Source organism: Ursus arctos, unplaced genomic scaffold (genome assembly GCF_023065955.2).
Source record: "Ursus arctos isolate Adak ecotype North America unplaced genomic scaffold, UrsArc2.0 scaffold_22, whole genome shotgun sequence".
Lineage (NCBI taxonomy): Eukaryota > Metazoa > Chordata > Mammalia > Carnivora > Ursidae > Ursus > Ursus arctos.
Genome location: NW_026622897.1, coordinates 899815 through 921245, shown reverse-complemented (window position 1 = coordinate 921245; position 21431 = coordinate 899815).

Here is a 21431-nt window from a genome sequence, read left to right as displayed (position 1 = left end):
GATGGTGGGACCAACCGTTCTGGGATCACTGCTCAGAAGCACACACCTGTTCGCACTCTCCGAGCCTCGTTTTACCCTCCTGGCTGAGGGAACAGCAGGTCAAATCTGGTTTTCACAATATCCTGAAGTTAAATCTTTGAATCTTCAGCATTATTTAAAAATCCCCATGCGCCACCTAGTGAAACCTCCAGTGAGCTGAGAAAGCGCTCGTCCATCTGTCTGCAGGGCCCGACCGCTGCCTGACCCTGACCGGGAAAGACGCAAACCTGCGTGTCTCTGATTTCCGTCTTCAGGTGACTCACCTACGGAGCTTGATAAAATGTGGATTCTGATGCAAGACGGGATGGGTGGGCCTGAGATTCTCCCAATAACTCTGAGTAAAAAGGATCTGGTCCACCTGGATTGGTGTAGACGACGCCACGCATGACAAGGTACCAAGAAGACACACGGAAATTGTTAAACTTCTTCCTTCCTGCGTAAGGCGCAAACCCAGAAAGTACAATTAAAAAACTGAAAATTTGGAACACCTGGGTGGCTCAGTCAGTAAAGCGTCTTCCTTCAGCTCAGGTCATGATTCCAGGGTCCTGGGATCGAGTCCTGCGTCGGGCTCCCTGCTCAGCGGGGAGTCTGTTTCTCCCTCTGCCTCTGCCCGCCGCTCCCCCTGCTTGTGCTCTCTGTCTCTCCGTCAAATAAATGAATAAAATCTTTAAAAAAATAGTAAAAAACTGAAAATTTGACAAAATAAAATTTAAATCTCTCCATGGCAAAAAAGGGAAAAATAGAAAAAAGGTTTGCATATAGAAAGGGATTGTTTCCCTTTTTAATGTGGAAAGCTCTTTTAAAATCAGTGAGAAAATGATGACCAGCTCGATAGGAAAACAGTCCAATGACAGGTGTAGCTCACGGCCAGTGGAAGGAGGGTTTACATAGGAACCTCTGCTCAATCTCACTCATAAATAAAGCAATAACATTTAAAAAGCAGTGAGCTACTTTTTTTTTTACTTCTCAAATAGTTGAAGTTATTTGTTTGCTTTTAATGTCTTAACATTATAATGCTGATAAGAACATAGGGTAAAAGCTGTTCTCATGTCCTAGGACCAATGTAAGCTGCTGCGATGTAATTAGTGGGCAATTAAAATACATCTTTTGCCCCAGTCGGTATCACTGCCAGGAATTTATCCTAATGGTACACTTTCACACAGACACAAAGTTGAATATCCACAGAAATCACTGTGGCATTGCTTTTAACTGTAAATTATTGGAAGTAACTGAACATAAAGGACTGTGGAATTGTTATACAACTAAATACAAGGCAACCATAAAACAGAACAACTATCTTTTTGTTGAAGGGTACGTGACGCACAATGATACATTGGTTGCCGTGCACGACGTAGTGAATCCATGAATTCATTACACATCACGCTGTGCTCACAAGGGTAGCCGCCACCCGCCACCACACAACGCTATAACGCTGTCACTGACTCTATCCCTGCGCCGCACCTTCTATCCCTGTGACCCACTCATTCTTCAGCTGGAGGCCTGACCTCCCACGCCCCTCACCCACGTTGTCCAACCCCCACCCCTTTCCCCTCGCAACCACCAGATTGTTCTTTATATTAATGGGTCTATTTCTGCTTGTTTTTTTAGATGACACATATACGTGAAATCATATGGTGTTTGTCTTTGTTTGACTTATTTCATTTAGCATAATTCCCTGTAGGTCTATCCTTGTTGCAGATGGCAAGAGCTCATTCTTTTTGATGGCTGAGTACTATTCCATCGTGTGTTTACAGCACGTCTTCTTTATCCGTTCACCTATTGACGGCCACTTACGCTGCTTCCCCATCGTGGCTATTGTAGGTAATGCTGCAATACACAGGCCTGTATGTATCCCTTCAAGATAGTGTTTGTGTATTCTTCTTACACACCCAGTAGTGAAATGACTGGATCATAGGGTCGTTCTGTTTTTAACTTTCTGAGGAGCCTGCATACTGTTTTCCAGAGTGGCTGCACCAGTTTGCATTCCCACCGACAGTGCAGGAGGGCTCCCCCTTCTCCACATCCTCACTGACACTTGCTATCTCTCGTCTGTTTGATACTAGCTGTTCTGACAAGTGTAAGGGGGTAACTCATTGTGGTTTTGAATCACGTGTCCCTGATGATGAGTGATGTTGAGCATCTCGTCATGTGTCTGTGGGCCACCTGTGTGTCTTCACTGGAAAAATGTCAGTTCAGGCCCTCTGCCCATTTTCTAATCAGATTAGCTATTTTTTTAGTGTTGAGTTCTGTATGTTTTTTTTTTTATGAACTTTATTTTGTATAGTCACCATTTTGTTCTTGTAGTGAAGACTTCTAAGATCTACTCTCGCAGCAACATTCAAGTGCAAAGTATAGTTTTACTAACTGTGGTCACCATGCTGTACAGTATATCCCCGTGACTTGTTGTATAACTGAAAGTTTGTGACTTCTGACGCCCTTCACCCATTTTGCTCGTTCCCCCTGCCCCTGCCTCTGGCAACCAGCAAACTCCTCTCCGAATCTGTAAGCTCCGGTGTTTTTTGTTTACCACACAGACGAGGTAAAGCAGCTTTACTCATGATAGCCACAAGCTGAACACAACGTAATGTCCCTCGATAGACGAACGGTAAATATACTGCGGTACGCCCATATGTAGAACATTATTCATCATTGAAAGGAATAAGCTAGTAATAGACACAACTTGGATGGACCTCAAGACATTATGTTAAGTGAAGAAAAAACTCAGTCTCAGGGGGTCACAAACTATGGTTACATTTATATGATATTCTCTAAATGGCAAAATTATAGAGATAGAAAACCGATGACTGGTGACCAGGGATATGGGACGGTGGGAGGTTTGTGGGGAGGGGCAGCCAGGGAGATCTTTGTGGTGCGGGACTGGCTCCTTCCTCTCTGACTGCGGTGGTGGTTACAGGAGTGTCCACAGGTGATAAAATGACAGGGAAACATCACACCAACGTCCTTTCCTGGCTTCTATATTGTGCTATAACTTCATAACATGTACTCATTAGGGGAAGACACTAAGGGAGAAAAAAGTAAGGTAAAGAATAATATATAATAGGGGCGCCTGGGTGGCTCAGTCGGTGAAGTGTCTGCCTTCGGCTCAGATGGTGACTCTAGGGCCCTGGGATCGAGCCCCACATTGGGGGGGGGGGGTCCCGCTCTGCGGGGAGCCTGCTTCTCCCTCTGCCCCTGCCCCTCCCCCTGCTTGTGCTCTCTCTCCCTAATAAAATCTTTAAATATATATATATAATATGCACCTGTTTATTTTTTGTTTTAGAAAGGCTAAATTGTATATATGCTCATATATCTATACTAGTTTCCTCGGTGATGCTCAAGGGACTAATAGCAGAGACTGCTCGTGGGCAGAAGCAAGATGGAGAGACACTTCAAAGGTCCAGTAACAATTGCACAGGGACCACAGGTGCGCAACCCGGGCAGAGAGCTATGAAGCCATTTCACAGTCAGGGGGGAAGCGGCGCCTCCCGCCTCCCGGTCCAGCAGATGTGTTTCCTCATTCGGCCACCAGATGGCAGTGGCCTCCCAGAGCAGGGGACGGGAAGGACGCAAAATCCCGGAGCCGCCTCCAGGCTGACCTCCAGTCTTATCAGTCCGGCCCACAGCCCGGCCAAGTATCGGGGTAGCCCCTCACTCCGTAGCCGAGACATTCAGGGCCCGTCCTGAAATTCCAGGGTGAGGGGGTGGTGATCCCGAAGAGCAGTTCAGGAATGTTCCCGTGAAGGCGCTCACCCGCGCCGGTGAGTTTGCCCCGCCTCCCCCGGGACCCCCCGCCTCCCCGCCCCCGCCCCCGCGCGCTCCGACCGCGGTGCCCGGCCCGCCCCCCTCGGTCGGGACCTGTGCCGGCCGCACCGTCGCGAAGGCCCTGCGGAGGAAAGTCGAACGAGCAGAGCCGCCGACACAGCCCCTCTGTCCCCGGAGAGCAGGCCCCGCGTCCGGCCGGCTCCGTCCATGACCCGTGCCTGCCCCCGAGCCTCCGGGGCGGGCGGGCTGGTCACTCAGCTGGGGGGGGAGCGGGACCCCTTCTCTCCTTGCGTCCACGCTGCCGGCCTACCCCGCCGCGTCACAGGACCTCGGGGCCCCGCCGTCCTTGCACCTGCCGCAAGGTGTGCACGGGCCCCTTCTCCCCTCCTGCGCGCTCCCGCCCTGCTTTCCCCGCGCTGTTCCAACAGGCCCTTCCAACAAAAGCGCAGGCCTGACCTTGACCTTCTGCTCAGAACCTTGACCCGCCAGCGTATCCCCCGTCCTCCTGAAGCCTTCGGTGTCCCCGCCTCTCCGCGCGCGCACCGCCCTCTGGGCTCCAGGACCCCGCTGTGCGTCCTGGAGGCCTCTCTCCAGCGGCTAGTGCGCTTTCCTGCGGTGGATGCTAGCCTACTCCTTGTCACTAGGCCAGAGGGTCTTCGAGGGCTGCCCCACCTTATTCCTTTGCAAGAGTCGTCTTGATGCCCAGCACCGAAAAATTAATCTGGAGCGTTTTGAAGCCCATAATGGGTCCCCACGACCTACCAAATAAACTGGAAGCCTCTTGCCCTGTCATTCGAGATCACCGGCATGTCCCCTAATGACTTGCCTACATATCCCACCCACTCCCAGCCTGGCTGACGCCCTGGGTGTCCCTGTGAGCACAGGTCGAGGATACCTAGTGCCCCTGGAAAAAAGCCCCTGAGAGATGGACGTTATCTATTAAAATGTTAGAGTATTGGGTACTGGGAAGGTTCTGGAGCCAGACTGCCTGGGCTCACATCTCCCTCCTCCACTTACTGCGTGTGACTTGGGAAAGCATACGTCACTCTCTCTGTGCCTCAGTTGGCCCATTGGCAAAGAACGTGCTCATAGTGGTACCTTTCCCGGAAGGTTTTTATCTATTTTTAGAGAATTGGGTCTAGATATGTAAAGCTCTAGAACAGTCTGGGCACGCAGCAAGGGTTATTGAGTGTCTGCTATGTGTCAGCTGCCAAGCTAGGAACGACAAACAGTACCTCTAACCCCTACAGCACTGGAGGGAGGCCATGTGTTCCTGCTTCCGACCGGGAAGAGGGCGGAGGCCGGCAGGCTCAGCATCCTTCCCACTGCGCGGTCAGGGCCTGCTGGAGCCCGGGACCGTCCTTGTCCTCTAGGCTCACACTTTGCCAACCTCAGGCCACGGCTCGCTGCCTGTGTGCTGTTGTTCACTGAACGTTCTGTAATTTGTCTCTGTCCTTTAAATGATCTCAGCGCACAGGTAAACTTCGTTTTACTTTCCCAAATGAGATCCAAGGGTTGGCCAATTCTCCCAATTCATATTCAAGTGAATGATTCCTGAATGTTGGTCCATCTTTCATGGAAAAATAGTGAGCATTCCACAGCGCTTGGAAAACACAGGACCGTGCGCTGCTGACCAGCCTGTTTTTATTTATATGAGTTTTACAGGAATGAAGTGGTGGGTCTGTATGGCCGTAGAGCCGTGTACCAGTGTGCTTGGCGCTGATGACACCGTACACGTGAAAGTTTGTTAAGAAGGTAACTTCCATGTTAGGAGATAGATGTTTGCTGCAATTACAAAAGCAAGAAAGCAAAATAAATAAATACATAAATAAAATAAATAAATAAAATAAATGAAATAAAAAAAAACAAAACAAAAAAACGGGGGAGGCGCAAGCCAGGACTGGGGAGGTGAGGAGCTCGGGACTCCATGTGTGGGACCTCAACTCGAGGCCCCCGTCTGTGCCTTCCGAGCTTTGCGGACGCACCCCGGTCTGTACGTGTGAACAATGCCACACAGCAACGACCCCTCCCTCCACGAGAGACGAAGGATAAAATTATTCACTGGTGAGAGAGTATTGAGAGAAGTGTACTCGAAGTCAACAGTTTATTATTTGAGCAAATTAATAAACTGTATTCCTATTGGAATCAAATTATAATAACACAGGACCACTGCGATAAGGCCTGGTCAAGACTCCAGAATCCTGTTACTGGATTTCAACCCCATCACTCCTGTCAAGGGAAGCCGTGCTTCCTCGGGAAAATGCAATTTCCTCGACTGCGTTATTCTCCAGAGAGGCAGACTTTTCTTCGTATTGTGGGCGTTTATCACCGAGAACACACGGTCCAGGACATTCTGTTCTGGGAAGGAGAGACTGAACACTGACTTATGTCCAGACTAGAGACCGGGAAAAATGCAGGCCCCCCTTGCGGATTACACAGTCCCGTATGCCGAGGATTCTGAGTGTGTTCCCAGGTGTCGCTCTGGTCCCACACACATCACTTCTGAGATGCAAGTTAACCGAGAACTCGCACCATGAAGATCAATGAGCGTTCCACTCACAACCACAGACCACGCAGCGTCTAAGGTGGCCGTCACGTTCCCCGGGATTCGTGCCCTCGGTGTCTCCCTGCTAAGAAGGGCAGGGCACCATTCCTGTCTGGTGCCTTCTGCGTCTCCCTGTGCTTAATTAACAAAGGCAATCTGGGGACCATAGCACAATTAAAAACATAACTACTCGTATGTCTTACAATCTCTGGGAACGTAAGTGAAAGCCAAGCACATTAAAACTTCATTTTGTTACAAAGATAATCGGTGTTATGTTTTCATTTGCCTGCATGTATTTCTTCTTTTCTCCTTTGGTTTTTCCGTTGACCCAGGATCTTGAGGGATTGGGATGGCTGTCTGGAACGCCACGGCAGACACAAGAAAAAATGCTGTAATGCTCCCTGCCAGGAGCCCAGGAGGCTGGGGAAGGGGCCATGCCTCTAGTTCAACCCACCCAGCTTTTCTGAGCTGAGGCCCGCTGACCTTTCCTCCTCCCACCGTCGTTCCCTTACCGGATAACCGGTACAATCAGGTTCACCCAAGAGAGGCTAGTAAGCAAAGAGGAAAGAAACCAGGCAACTGTCTTGTTCCTGGGGTGAGGGTGCCTAGGACATACACGGGGCACCCGTAGCCACGAGGAAGGCAGGTCAGAGGGCTAGAGATGGAGGGCCAGACGGGGCACACAGGTGAGGAGAGAAAGAACGTGAGGGAGCTGCCCCGGCCAGACACAATAGGATCCTGGCAGGTAAACACTGTTTAATGTGATGACTGTGTATTAAACCTGAAATCAGCATTTAGCCCCTGTCAGTGCGCCAGCAGGATGCCTCTAAGTGCTTACTGGAGCCCTTAGACACGGGTATTTTCCTGCTGCAACACATACTTAAGGCAGACGTTGGCTTGTGGTGAGGGAGCGCTTTCATGGCTACTGACCCGCACCATGCCGTGCTGCTCTCGTGGACAAGCCTGTACTTATTTGGTCCCATCTGAAGGATTAAAAATACCTCCTACTGATTCTCCTGCTATAATTGTTCCTGTTCTTTCTGGTTTAGAAAGAAAGGGAAGTTTGTAGAGTAGTTAAACTCACTCCAAAAACTACAAAAGAAAAGCCAGAGGTCCTTCCTTGGCTGGCAAGGCTAGAACCTCTTTTTCAGAGGCTGTCTAAAGAACGATTGTGCAGGAAAGAATGAACATCGCAGGCCTGAACGGCTGTCCTTAGAAAGTTCTGCTTGCAAGGCTGGCCTTCAGCTGGCTTTTAGAAACCTAGATTCTGGAAGGGTTCCCACCGTGAGTGGGTAAGGAAGGCTCACTGTGCTTGGACTGTCTGCACAAACACTACGGCGTAGGCTGCACACCTGCTTTCCTTCTGGGAGTCTGGAGTGTGAAAACCGCCTGGCAGACGCAGGCAGAGGGGCGCATCACCCCTCCCTAACAGGCTTCTCTGGTTGACAACACTTCACACACATCGTTGTGAGGAGGTTCAAGCGTGTCTATGTGACTCCTCTGGAAAAGGAGGGAAATGGGCCCTGGTTTCCCCCGGACTTGGCCCCTTCCACCTTTGTCCTTGGCTGATTTTCCTCGGTATACTTCCCCGAAATAAATCGGGGCGTGAGGACAACTGTGTGAGGAGCCCCACCGTGGTCCTAGCGGATGTGGAGCCTGCAGGTGGACGTGGGGAGTCCTCCAGCACCGCTGCTTCTACAGGTCCAAGACGGGGTCACAGCCGCAAAGTCAGACAGATTTGAGCTCAGAATCTGCAGCTTCAATGGAAGGTTTGGACTCCAAACATCAGCTGGAGAGTTGATCGAGCGAGACTGCACACGAGGAAACAGGATGAACTCCTTGTAGCAATTGCAGAAGGGGTATTTTGCCCTTGAAAAGCAGCATTTAGTGTACGACCTGATCTTGTACTCGAGAAAGAAAGTTGCTGCGTAAGTGAAACGCTAGTTAACACGAGTGGTCGTCCTCGAGGGAAAATCACCTCAAAACTAGAAATATAAGGTTCCTCCTTGCTTCTTTTTTCTTTTTCTTTTTTCTTCTGTTCCTTTCTTTTTCTTTCCCCGCCCCCCGCGTGCCTGTTTAAAGGCGTTTCGGAAACCATGGACTTAGCAGGGTCATCCATCTTCTCCTATCTGTGTAGAGATGCTCTCGAACATTCCTGTTAGGTATCACCTGAGCCCTCCCCTTACACCCAGGGCTTCTCACAATTTCCCTCCAAAGTTCTCTAAGGAAATCATTCTTATTGACAAAGAAGTTACAGGTGCAGGACAGATCAGGGTCACAAATATAAACACCTCTGGTTTTGCTTAAAAATTCATCTGAACGTGGCTGTTTCACTGGATGTCCATATCTGCTCACATGAGACTGTCAGAGACTCAGGTATAACCTGGCACCTGTATGCTGCTGCAGGATGCTCGTCACCAATTTAATAAGCACAGTCTGAAATAAAATACATTTTTAAGTTTTACTTATTTGAGAGCGACAGAGAGAGGGAGAGCACGAGCCGGTGGGAGGGGCAGAGGGAGAGGGAGAAGCAGGCTCCCCACTGAGCTGGGAGCCCGACACAGGACTCGATCCCAGGACCTTGAGATCATGACCTGAGCTAAAGGCAGGCACTTCACTGACTGAGCCACCGAGGTGCCCCTAAAATACATTGTTATATAATTTTTTTCCTAATTACAAAATACATAAAAGCACAAATGGAAAAGCACAACAGTCCTACAAAACCTCCCCCAGCCCTCATGATAACTGCTCCTAATATTCAAGTGCAGGTCTTAGAAATTTTTTAAAGGAAAAAACCCCAACAGCTATAATATCTAGTGATAGATTCTAGTTGCGTAAGAAAGAGAGAATGAGAGAAAGAAAGAAAAAATTACAATTTCAATCGAAGGAAGTACCTAGAAATCTCATTCTGCCTGGAAGACCTAGGGGTGAGAGAGACAGAAAATTAGATATAATAACCGTGTTTCCATTTTAAAACACACCTTTCCAGTAAGGATCCAAGTGCTTCAGGTATAATACGGCAAAGACCGAGTCCAGAACATTGGAGCAGGGACGTCTGCACGTCTATTCCCCAGATGCGTTGTTAATGTAGGGGTAGGCACCTGTGTACCCGTTACTTAGCCCCACTCAGCTGCTGTCAGCAATCCCACACAGGTCAGAGCTGCGCTGGGAATTTATTTTCCAGTCATAGACACAGGTCTTCTTATGAGAACTAGGTCTCCTAAGAAAAATAATTGTGCTTGCAAGACTTACATTTTGTAGTTGGCCAAAAGAAGACCTCGTAGGGTTTCAAGGGCCTGAAAGAAGTGAGAGTCTCTCTCTCTCTCTCTCTCTCTCTCTCTCTCTCACACACACACACACACACACACACAGAAGAGAGAGGGTAGAACCATGGGGAGGGCAAAAGTCCTATTGAACATCAACGTTCCACCAGACATCTGGTTCAAGGACTGGAATTTATTCCAATGACTGGAAACCTGGTAGCAACAGTGTTGGAAGGAAACCGAGAACTTGCCCTACAAGAAGTCCAAGCTCCCTCTACCCCTGGTTCTGCTATTCACCGACTGGTAAGCTTCTGCAAGCCACGTCTCTAAGCCCATTTTCCTATCAGTAAAATGGGTATAGCAATGCTCACCCAGAGGGGCTGAAGGTACTCTATTTTAGAATGCCTGGAATGTAATAGACACTTCATACATGATTGCTCAGAGGGCCGATGTGCTGGTAAATAAAACAGTATGTGTGAAAGTACGTTGTAATCTACACCGTTACCTGACGGGGGAGAAGCCAACCCTACTGGAATGCTAATGTGCAGAACTAAGGACTCCATTTAATAAGGTCGTCACAGACTAAGGAAGGCAACCAGCAAATGACCCTGAAGCTTGCTGAAGAATGGCTCCCAGGCACAGATCCACATCCTAAGCCCTGAAACCTACAAATGTTACCTTGCTTAGAAAAAGAGTCTTTATGGATGCAACTAAATTAAGGATTTTGAGACATTATCCTGTATTATTAGTGCAAACACTACATCTACTCACGATTACCCTTGCAGGAGAGGCAGAGAACCACTTGACATAGAGCGGAGAAGTCAGTGTGACCATGGAGACAGTGGAACGATGCAGTCACGAGCCAAGGGACTCTTGAGGTCCTAGCCTGGTCTGCTGAATGTCCACACGGGCAGGGCACACACTGCCTCCATTTTGTAGCCTGCTCCAGACTTAGACCTCAGGGTGAGCTATTCTCTATCCCCTGGGAACTTCTGTCCCTTCAGCGAGCCCAGCTCAGCCTTCCGAGGCCGCACAGATTACTTGTAAGAACGCTGCAGGAAGCTGCAGAGGATTATGACGTGTCTCCCTGCATCTTCTCTTCCTAGTAAGTTAACTTTCTCGACCTCTTCTTCTCTTCTTTTTCTTTTTTTTAAGATTTTATTTATTCATTCGACAGAGATAGAGACAGCCAGCGAGAGAGGGAACACAAGCAGGGGGAGTGGGAGAGGAATAAGCAGGCTCATAGCCGAGGAGCCTGACGTGGGGCTCGATCCCAGAACGCCGGGATCACGCCCTGAGCCGAAGGCAGACGCTTAACCGCTGTGCCACCGAGGCGCCCCTCTTGACCTCTTCTTTGTATGATATGTTTTAAGTGGCTCTTACTTTCTGATTCCTCTCTGTGGAGGTTCCACTTACGATCATTTTAAAACGTGGACCCGAGAGCTAGTCACGATGGTCAGGTGTGTTCTGACCAGTGCCACGACATCCAGCTCTCTAGGCCAGCACTTCATCTCCTGCGGGATACTCGTCCAATCCCACCGTACGTGCCAGGCGGGGATCTCATGCCCCAGAAAGCTGGCCACTCTACTTCTAGGTCTATTCAGAAGCAAACTGTCAATCAAAGAAACCGAGGAATTCCTATTCCTCACTGTGGCTCCCCCAAGAGCTGGCTATAGCCCCCAGTTCCACTGGTTAGGGTCAAGTCTTGTTGCATAATTTTCACTGCAAATATGATGGGAGTGGCAGTGCATTCTGTCCCATTTGTCCATTTTACCACATTTTGAAATTCTCTAATTTTTTTCCTCCTCGGCCCAGGCTGCCAACTTCCTTATGGGGTTGTTCTACGTCCAGCTACTGAAGTCCCACTGCCTCTAATTTTTCACATCAAGGCCAGAGTAAGCCCTCTAACATACAATTAATCATGCCCTTCCCTATCTTAAGACCTTTAGGTAGTTCTCCATCACTCTCACCTTCTTAACATGACTTGCAAGGCCCAGCATGACAAAACTACATACCCTGCTTCATATTCACCCCTCATCCACACAGCCTTGTGTCTGACGCGCGAGCTGTGCTGAACTTCGACGAGTTTGCCAGAACATGGCCATGTTCTCTTCCACCTTCAGGTCTTTGCACCTGCTGTTCTGCTTTCCGGGAAACCCCTCCCTCTACCATCCTGTCCTCTTTATCTGGCCTTCTCCTTGGCAGGCTTTAGGGCACCAGATAGCCCCCTCCTCCGGGAAGCCTTCCTGACTCCCACCTCTAAAGTTTCCCTTCCCATTCCTCTCCCTTAGCACAGTGACTGGTACTGGCACCATCAAGTTTATCAAAAGTTACTCTCAAGACTGCAGACCAGGAAGTCCACAACCAAATGACGAGAGTTGGTACATTCTGTATACCTTGGTGTGACCAAAGAAAATCAGTCGGACAACTAGCACACACACCGTGTTGCCCTTCAGAATCCTTTGGCCTTGAAGAGTAGAGAAAAAGGAACAGCCCTCCTCTACTGAGTCTGAGAATAGGACAACATGAGTAAGTGGGAAAACCTAGAACTCTGATGGGAAACAACGAAGACTTAAAAACAATAATGACAAAGCAGAGTTTGCGTTGCAAATGGTGGTATTTGGCAAATCCCAGGAACTGAGTCACCAGCACTTCCAACCCCCCATGAACACTACAGTCTGCAGTGGTCTGGCCTTTTTTAGTACCCTGTCATCAGCTCTGGGTCTATATCCAGATGATGGGTGTTGACCTGAGCAGAGGACCAAAGAGAGAGGGAACGGGGCTCTGTCCTATTTCTGGAAAGGAAGCAGTATGTTGCAAGAGTGAAGGAACACATTCATCTATTTAGAGGAGTGCATGAAAAGGTAATGAGATGAAGAAAAATCTCAGTCCCCAAAATCCCTGTTAGGGAAAGCACTGCTCTTGTGCTGAAATAAACGTCTTAACCAAAGCTGAGAATGGCCCCCGCCCTGCAGGCTCATGCTCCAGAAACAAGGACTGATTGCGAGGTTGTTCGGTATTGTAGAGAAGTGGGGGGTTTCAAGTTCCCTTCAAGAAAAGAGAGGGTTTCAGAGAACCCCCAGAAGCAGCAAGAGAAGGAAGAACTGAGGAGAATGGAAGTATCAGATGGCTAAACCCTAACCTAAAGACAAGTATGACTGATTCATGACCTCATACCTGGAAATGTGTTCCTCTGAATCCTGGCCAGCACAGGGAATAGAGTCAGTAATATTGTAACAATGTTTGGTGACAGACGGTGACCCCACTCATCGTGTGGGCACGGAGTGACGCCCGCGATTGTCAGATCACTAAGTCGTGCGCCTGAAACTAATATGATATTGTGTGTTACTTACACTTCAATTTAAAAAAATATATTACTCATTCAAAGAAAAAGAAAAAAAAACTGGACCTCTCCGTGTCCTTCCCTTCCTGGATATTTTAAAAGAAAACTATAGGGTCGGCAATTGTTTGCAGCCCTTCTGAGCCCTCTCGGTCCTGTGATTCTATGACATTGTGTGGACTTGAGGCATGATTACACCCGAGGAACTATAATAAAACGAGCTCGAGCTTTAATTACAACATCCGAAAATGCTGCTTCGTCTCTTCTGCTGCCGCTTATATTTTCACCTAAACTGCTTCAAACTGCAAATCAGCATTTTAAAAGAGATCCTGGGTTCTCCGGGGGGGATAAAAGTAAATATTTCTGGACTCAGAACGTGATTCTGGTCCCCAGTCAGTATTTTCGCTGCTGCTATAATTTGATAGAATATTTGCCAAACTGCTCTCTGCAGTTTGTATCAATCTTACGGGGATGGGAAATCAAAGATGAGTGAAATGTGATTTTTGCTTTTAGTGATCTCATAATCTAGTTGGGGGACAGAAATATGAATAACCCCCATTAGAGGGGTACATACTGAAACAGAGTTATGTGGAAATGCTACCTTATAGGAAATGTTTATTTAAGACGTGGGAAAAATACGTCCAGTGCAAATCGTAAGCCTTGTCTTCCAGGTGCTGCTATCACCTGTTCTCCTTCTTATCGAAACGTGATGACGATAGCCACAGCCTTGTGGGGAGAAGCAACAAAACTGTGACGGGAGACAATGACGCCTCGGAACCAAAAGTTGGAGCGTCACCCCATAAACGCTACCCGCCCGGTAGTCGGGTTATTTTGCAGGGGAAGCCGACGTGTAGCCTCACGGTTAAAGAGGTCAAACGGCATTAGAAGACACACAATACTCAGAAAGAGCCCCGTAAGTAGGCTCAGCTCACTGCCACCAACGCCGTTTCATTCGGATGGAATCAGAAGATGAACATCAAGGGAAGAGGAGGAAGTCGTAACGGGCAGTCTGCCCCTTTCTCAGGCTGGCGCGTGGGAGTCTGGAGTGGCGCTGGAGTCGTGACCACGGTCGTGGGGAGCAGCCCAGCCGAGCGCTATACACTCAGACCTGGAGGTGGGAGGTGATGAGCACATGCAACAGCTTCCTCCCCCGCCCCGTGGGTCCCAAGTGCTCAGGACCGCACAGTTTCAACCAGAGCCAAGGTTCTATTCTTGATACAAAAGAAGAAGGAACACACAAACAGGAAAAGTAAAGTAGTTAAAGTTGAAAGCGTTGGCTGGGTCCAAACCCCTCAGTGTTTATCCCTCACCTCCAAGGTAAAGTTCAAGTGCTGGGCGGGGTGCCCAAGATCCCCCGGGATCCACCCGCCAGCCTCTTCTGCTTGCATCCTGCCATCCTGCTTGCCCTTTCGGCCTCGGGAACTCGGCTTGTCGCGTTCTCGCACAAACCGACCACCTCATACTGTCCTCTCCGTCATCTGGTTCACTGCGGCCCATCCCAACACACGTAGCAAGGCTTCCCTGCCCTCTGCAATAACCCCACAACATGGCATCCCATATGCTCCCTTGCGTCCTGTTTTAGGATTGCCCTTTTGTATGACTGTCTCTTGGACCAGCCACGGAGCGGCTGTGGCTCACTGGTGCCCAGCAGGCCGCCCTTAATCAAGTGCGTGAGTAACCGGGATGTTTGTCAGTTTCGGTCAGCTCTTCCTACATCATTGCTGGCCGAAACCTTGTAAGCAGGGTTCCAGGGACGGCAGGGATGACCAAGGGAATGGAAAAAAAAAAAAAAAAAAATGAGCCCCGCGTCCTCAAAGAGAATGCTTCCTAACCGTGGAGTGGGTGGGTGGAGAAAGGAAAGATAAATTGAGGATATGTTTAAAAGACTGGGAAGGAAAAATGAAGAGAAAAAAGAGAGAAGAAAAACAGAATATTCTTACAACCACTCATTACACTGTATGCGTGCGTTAGCAGCCGTAAGCATGTCTGCAGGAATCCAAGTCAAAGGGAGCGAAATTGGGAGGATTTTGCAGATAAATATATCTTACGATTATAGTAATTATTATCTAGGATATTAAATTATAATTGTAGGTTGTATGCGAACATAACACATAACGGTATGTAATATATAATATACATAATGCTATATCGTAACAACAAACACTATCCAGCACTTTCTATGTTCCAGGCACAGTGCCAAGCGTCTACACACACCATCTCGTTCAGTTCCTACAACTCGATGTAGAAAGTCTCCAGGGGCGCCTGGGGGGCTCAGTCGTTGAGCATCTGCCTTCGGCTCAGGGTGTGATCCCAGAGTCCTGGGGTCGAGCCCCGCATCAGGCTCCCTGCTCAGCGGGAAGCCTGCTTCTCCCTCTCCCACTCCCCCTGCTGGGTTCCCTCTCTCGCTGTCTCTCTGTCAAATAAATAAAATCTCTAAAAAAAAAAGAAAAAGAAAGTCTGCATATCCTCCCTTCATAATGAAGAAACTAAAGCTTAGAAAGGCTAACTTGGCCAAGACCACACAGCCATGGTGCCTCCTTATCTTGTATGTATCTAAATAGTCAGAGAAATCTATACCTTAGTTAACTGAAACGTCCCATCACTATGTGGAAACAGACGTGTCCAAAAAGTAGGTGTTCTAAAAAGAGCTTGCCAGGACTACTCTTTTCTTACAAAAACATCACCTGTGTCTCAAACAAACCAACAACTCCTTCCTCCGATGGAGTGTTGCCCCCATTTAGAATCTGGTTAATTGTAAATGCTTTATAACTAGAGAATTGTTTCCTTTGAATTTTTCCCAGATTATTAGGGAAAGGGCTTCTAGAGCAAAATAGAGGTTTTGTTTAACCATTCTCTGGATCTTGAGAACGGTTTATTGACGGGAGAACTTTGGGGTCACAGAATGGAGAGGTCTGTGGCTCTGATGTCTTAGAGACGGACATAACATTGTTTGAGCAGCTGGATGAATACAACATACATTTGTAATTGCCGTGGACACCGGACGGGAAGGTCGGCGCTGGTCAATCTCTACAGCCGTGTGGTTTGGGACCGCGTGTGGCGCGGGACCGCAAGGCTTTATTTGTTCGTACTTCTTTGCAATCACTGCTACTCACATTGTACTTTATCCACAACTTTCCTTATCTAAAAACACAAATCTTCATATTCAGTGACTTCTCAATTCTACTAGAATCCTCTCTCCGAAGGTTTTCAAAGGACTGCATTTGCAGAATTTCCATATCTAATTTTTTCCATTCTTTAGGCAGAAGCATTAAGCATCGTAATGGGCCCTGAGGAGCCATAGAGTGAAAGGGCTGGAATCGAGTTATTTTAAGTCACTATTGTCAAGTTGATTTTAATTCAGGCCACAGCGTGAGTTTCGCGGAGTCCCACTCTGGCCTCCCACCACCACCGCAGGGCCCAGCTCCCTTGGTCTTCCTTGCGCTGCTCCTTCTGAGATGAACTATGTTCCAGCGCACTGACCGCTTCCGGAGCAGAAGGAAGGGCTCTGCTCATCCGACAGCAAGATGAAGGATGTGTTGTTGCTGCTACGGGCCTGTCACCGGGTCCCCATTATTTTGACTCCATGTGCATGAGCAGGAAGCAAAAACTCCCACGTCAAGGGACAACCTGTAAAACCACCAGCCAACGCTTCTCCGCATTCTCGAGGCCACGTGAGTCCTTCCTTCTTTCTGTCCCTCATGTGGCCTCGAAAACATGGAGAATCTGGGGGAAGATGACAGCTGAATTCTTTGTACTATTTTTGCCACTTTTCTGTAAGCCTGAGATTATCTCAAAATGAAAAGTGTAAAAGGTAGGAAAAATTATGTAAGTAAGGAATTTTCAAAAGTGAAAAAATGAGGAAACAGAGGTGGAGGGAGGCAGGAATCCAGGGTAAATTCCTGATTTGGGTAGATGTTGGCATGAATGATACAATAAATACGTACCTACCAGCACGTCACGGGTGCTGATGACCATGACCCGTCTCCCAGGGTGCACGGGCCACATACCAGCCCTGCAGGATTCAGTCTGTCTCTCTGACGCACACGTGCGCACACATACACACACACACACAGTGCACGCCTCTGCTTCACCCTCTCCTAGGCCACCTGGCATTTCCACAGTGGGGGACGTGGCCACACGTGACCCCAGAACCTCACATCTCCATCCGCAGGAAGAGCTCAGTCTCTAATCCTGAATTCAGTAAGCCTGGAAAACGGTCTCATTGTTTCGGCGGGGTCCCTGATGGGCCCCTTCCCGGGCCAGTTCAAGGTGGCTGGGAAAATGGGAGCCTGTTTCCCTGGGACGAGGTGACCCCGAGACAACGCATAGAAGCTGAGAGTATGTGGAGTGAACACTCAGTGACATGATTAAAGATGAACGCTAACATGAGAACTAGCGCCTCAGGGGATAGGAAAAGGAAACGGACTGAGGAGGCTCCGAGCAGCCCGGGCCGTGGGTTTGGTACGTGTGACGCGGCGGACACGCTGGGCGAGGCCGCGGTAGCCGAGCCCGGGGACGGTAGATCTCTCTAGACCAAAGTGCCCAGCATTGTCTTGTTCCCACTGTGCACCGTGGGACAATTTTGAGACACTTATAAATTGAGAAAATAAAGAAATGCATGATTTAATTTCCCCCATTTAAGATGACTTGTTCCGCGTACGCTCCACATGCTGTCCCACTTCTGACCGGTGTCCCTGCTTCCTCCCGGAGCCAGAGCTACCGCGGCAGGCGCGTTAGGTCCGACGACGCCCCTGCTCGGGAGGCCTGCTGTGCCCGTCAGTGACAGTCCCGCGTGGGTCTGCAGGGCCTCCCACGCCCCTCCTCGGTGACCCCCTCACCTCCACCCCTGCTCGCCTCCGTCCTTCCAGGGCAGCCCTTCTGTCAGTGCGGGCCCAGTCCTGCCGTCCTGGGGCAGGAAGACCTCCAGTGGTTTCCCGTCACACACGCTAACGTCCAGGTGCCTTAGCCCCACAGTGCTGTTGCCCAGGGCACCATGCTCCCAGCCCTTCGAATAAACTCAGCAAGCCCTCAGAAGCCTCTGCTGCCCCCGTGGCTCCTCCCGTGGCTCCCCCCATGGCTGCCCCCCCGCCGTGGCTGCTGCAGAGTTGTGGGGAGCCGCTCTGCTCACCGTCTGCCTTCCGTGTCTTGCCCACCCTGGTCTAGCTCTGAGCCCTGGAGCCCTCTCAGTCCTGCCCCTCAGATCTTCAGCCTGGGTCAGATTCCCGGCCTGTGCCTTCATTGTCACCATCAAACTGCGGGTGAGAGGTGTCCTCCAACAGATAGGTCTCTGCCCGCCTTTTCTGCCCCATCTCCTGGTGCTGCCCCCAAATCACCTTGTGCATGAATTACCTTCGATTCCCTAGAACAGGTGCTCCTGGACATACCCTCATCCCGCGATCCCCTCAGCCCGGACCTCCTCCCTCCCTGCTCACCTGCACCATCCCTCCTGCTCCCATGACCCACCCTCCCGGGGGTCTGTACGGGGTCAAAACCCCATCCTGTAGAAAGCCCACCCTGACCCCTCTTTTCCCTTCTCCCATTCTCAACAGTCCAGGCACAAACAGACTTTCCCTCCTCTGCTCTCATTTGGACCTTTCAAGACCCCTATGATTCCACTAATTACACTGTGGGATACTTTGAGCTTACACCCGAATCTCTCCCTGGAGGCCCTAAGACCCCGGCAGGCAGGAACAAGTTTCTGTCTACCTCTTGTGCCTCCAGCACTAAGCCTGGTACCGGCATACGGAACAAATGCAGGAGTTTTCGTCCAGGTGAAGAACAGACAACAAATGAATAAGAGAATAATGCCACGGAGTCGATCACACACGTCTCCTGTTTCCCCAAATGCAAACTGAACTTAAAGGCACATCGATAAAGTTGCTCAAAATTCCACTTACTGTTTTTAAAAATGTGTGGTGGCATTAGAGGAAAATTTAAAGTTTTACCACCTCAACAGCACTGCTTTCAGCTCCGCTGGTATCCTTCCAACTTTTCTGTGTACATATTTATGCTTTTCTTTAGCAGGCATAACACCAAATTTGTCCAATTCTGTAGTTTGCTCTTTTGGTGAAAATTGTTCTTTTAATATTTTATGCATTGCTATCTTATTTCTTATGACTAAACTATATAATATTCACCTGCCACAACTTCTATAACCACTTCCCTATTTTCAGACACTTAGGCGGCTTCCAAGTTTTTGCTCTATGATTAGACATAAAATAAACATTTCTGTTTCTATCCTTGTAAATGACTTTCTTAGTGAAAATTCTTAGGGATGGAATATGACCCAAACAGTATAACCCCTTGTATGGCTCTTGGTACTTATGGCATCACTGCTTTTTAGAAGGAGTCTACCCACTTGCACAGTGAAGGCATGTTTCTGTCACAAAGAGTCCGTCCATATTGATCTAAGATCTTACTCCAGGTCCCCGGTCTTGTCACAGCAGACCTGAGCTCCTCGCACGTAAAAACTGCCTCAAAAACTAAAAAGTAACTGATGGTCAACAGATGAATTGAGTATGAATTAAGTGAAACAAGTGGATATGAATGAATGAACTTGACTATGAATTTATCGAAAAAATATATTGAATGTATATTGAATATAGTGAATATATCTATAGTTTATACATGCTTTCATTTATATTTAGGCATAAATATTTATAAATATAAATTTGAAAGAATCCTCTAATCTAACTTGTCCACATACACCCTGAACCCGAGCAGACTGGCGGAACCCCACATAACACAACACGTTCCCAAGCGTCTCTGTCCTGTAGTCGGAGACTTCTGCAGGCAACTGCACAGACTCGTCCAACAGCTCATTTTACTACTAGCAGTGGCTAGATCGAAGGATTATTTGCGTCCGTCTCTCTAGCCATACTCATCTATGGTATAGATGGGTTTGTTTTCTTCCCATCCCCTTCCCTCCCCCCTTCCCTACTGATGCAATAAGATTTTTCTCTATTTCAAAAAAAAGTTCTAAGCTTCAAAAAGTCATAATATAATTATAAAATATTACATGAGTTACAAGTTAAATAAATGAACAATTTTTAGAAGTCCTGCATTCAACATGGGGTGTATTTCCTGGAGGGGTCTGAAGGAAGGAGGGAGCCTGGGAGTGGGCTGAGGCTGGCTGGTGGCTTATTGCTAGAAGCCAGCCCCACGGTGGGGCATTCTTCCAGGTTGGGACTGGCCTCCTTGGAAATCCAGAAATTTAATCCCTTATGAAAGCTAGATTATTAGAGATTGAAATGTAAAAACCAGAATAACAACAGGATTGTTTGCAGTGAGAAAGAGCATCACCAGTCAGGGAGCGAGGCCGTCTGCTTGGCCGTGTTCTGTGGGGTGAGACTCAACAGGAGCGCTAAGGAGCCCAGCGGCCTGCCTGCCAGCCACTGAGGTCCCCTGTGCGCCCGCACACTGTCCGCTCCCCGTAACTCCCAAGGGCACAGGCTTTGCGCTCCAGCAGGCCTGGAGTGCAAGATGGAGACATCACTTCTCTTGAAAAGCGAGGTGTCTTAAAGTTGAGTGAAAAATGTACATAAGGTAGTTAGTTCAATGCCTGGCATATGACATGGGTTTTAATAAACATTCCGACACCTTAGGGGAATGCCACACACATTCGATTTCTTATGCGGGCTGATTTGAAATGTCTCTCTCTGAGGACAATCTTGGTTTCTTTTTCCTTGCTTTTATCATTCTCTCACTCACTCGGGCATATTCATCTGTGCAACAACTGTTCAGGACGTAGCTGCTTTGTCCCAGCCTCTGTTCCGAGTACTAGGGATGATGCAGTGGACAGAATAGAGCCCCGGTCCTCATGGAAATTACATTCTAGTGGTAAAGGACAGACAACAGACACACAACCTATAGCATGTCAGTGCATACATTTAATGACATAATGCTATACTTTTTCCCGCAACCGTTATCTTAATCAACGCTCAATTCAATGAACAATAGTGTCTTAAAAATAAGAAAATGTCATATTCATTTCTTATATTCATCACAATATTTCTGGAACATTTTTGCAATTCGTGGCAAAGAGAAATTCTGGAGTTTCCCATTTGTGACCTGGACTGAGCGCTAAGCACCCATTAGCCATTTTAATCGTCTCCACATCCTCCTGGTTTAGGATTTATCCTCCACGTCACGAAGCAGGAGGCTTCCCAGATTGTGGGGGACACTGTCCAGGTTTGGTTTTGATGTGTTCTTCGGCTGCCCGGCACAGAATTCCCCTCTGGGAGATACTCCCTAGTATGTATGGTTGGTGGTCTCCATGAACAGGTCCTGCCTCTTTGTACGGATGGACACCAAGTTACAGAGGTCCTCCAGCTTCTTGCTTCTGGACAGAGGGCGAGGGCGTGTGGCCGGCCCAACCACAGACCCTCCCACTGCACGCTGAGAGCTGAGGGAATGAGACAAGGACCGTGAGAACCAGGAGCCTGGCCGCAGCGGCCTCAACCGCTCAACTGGAAAACCATCC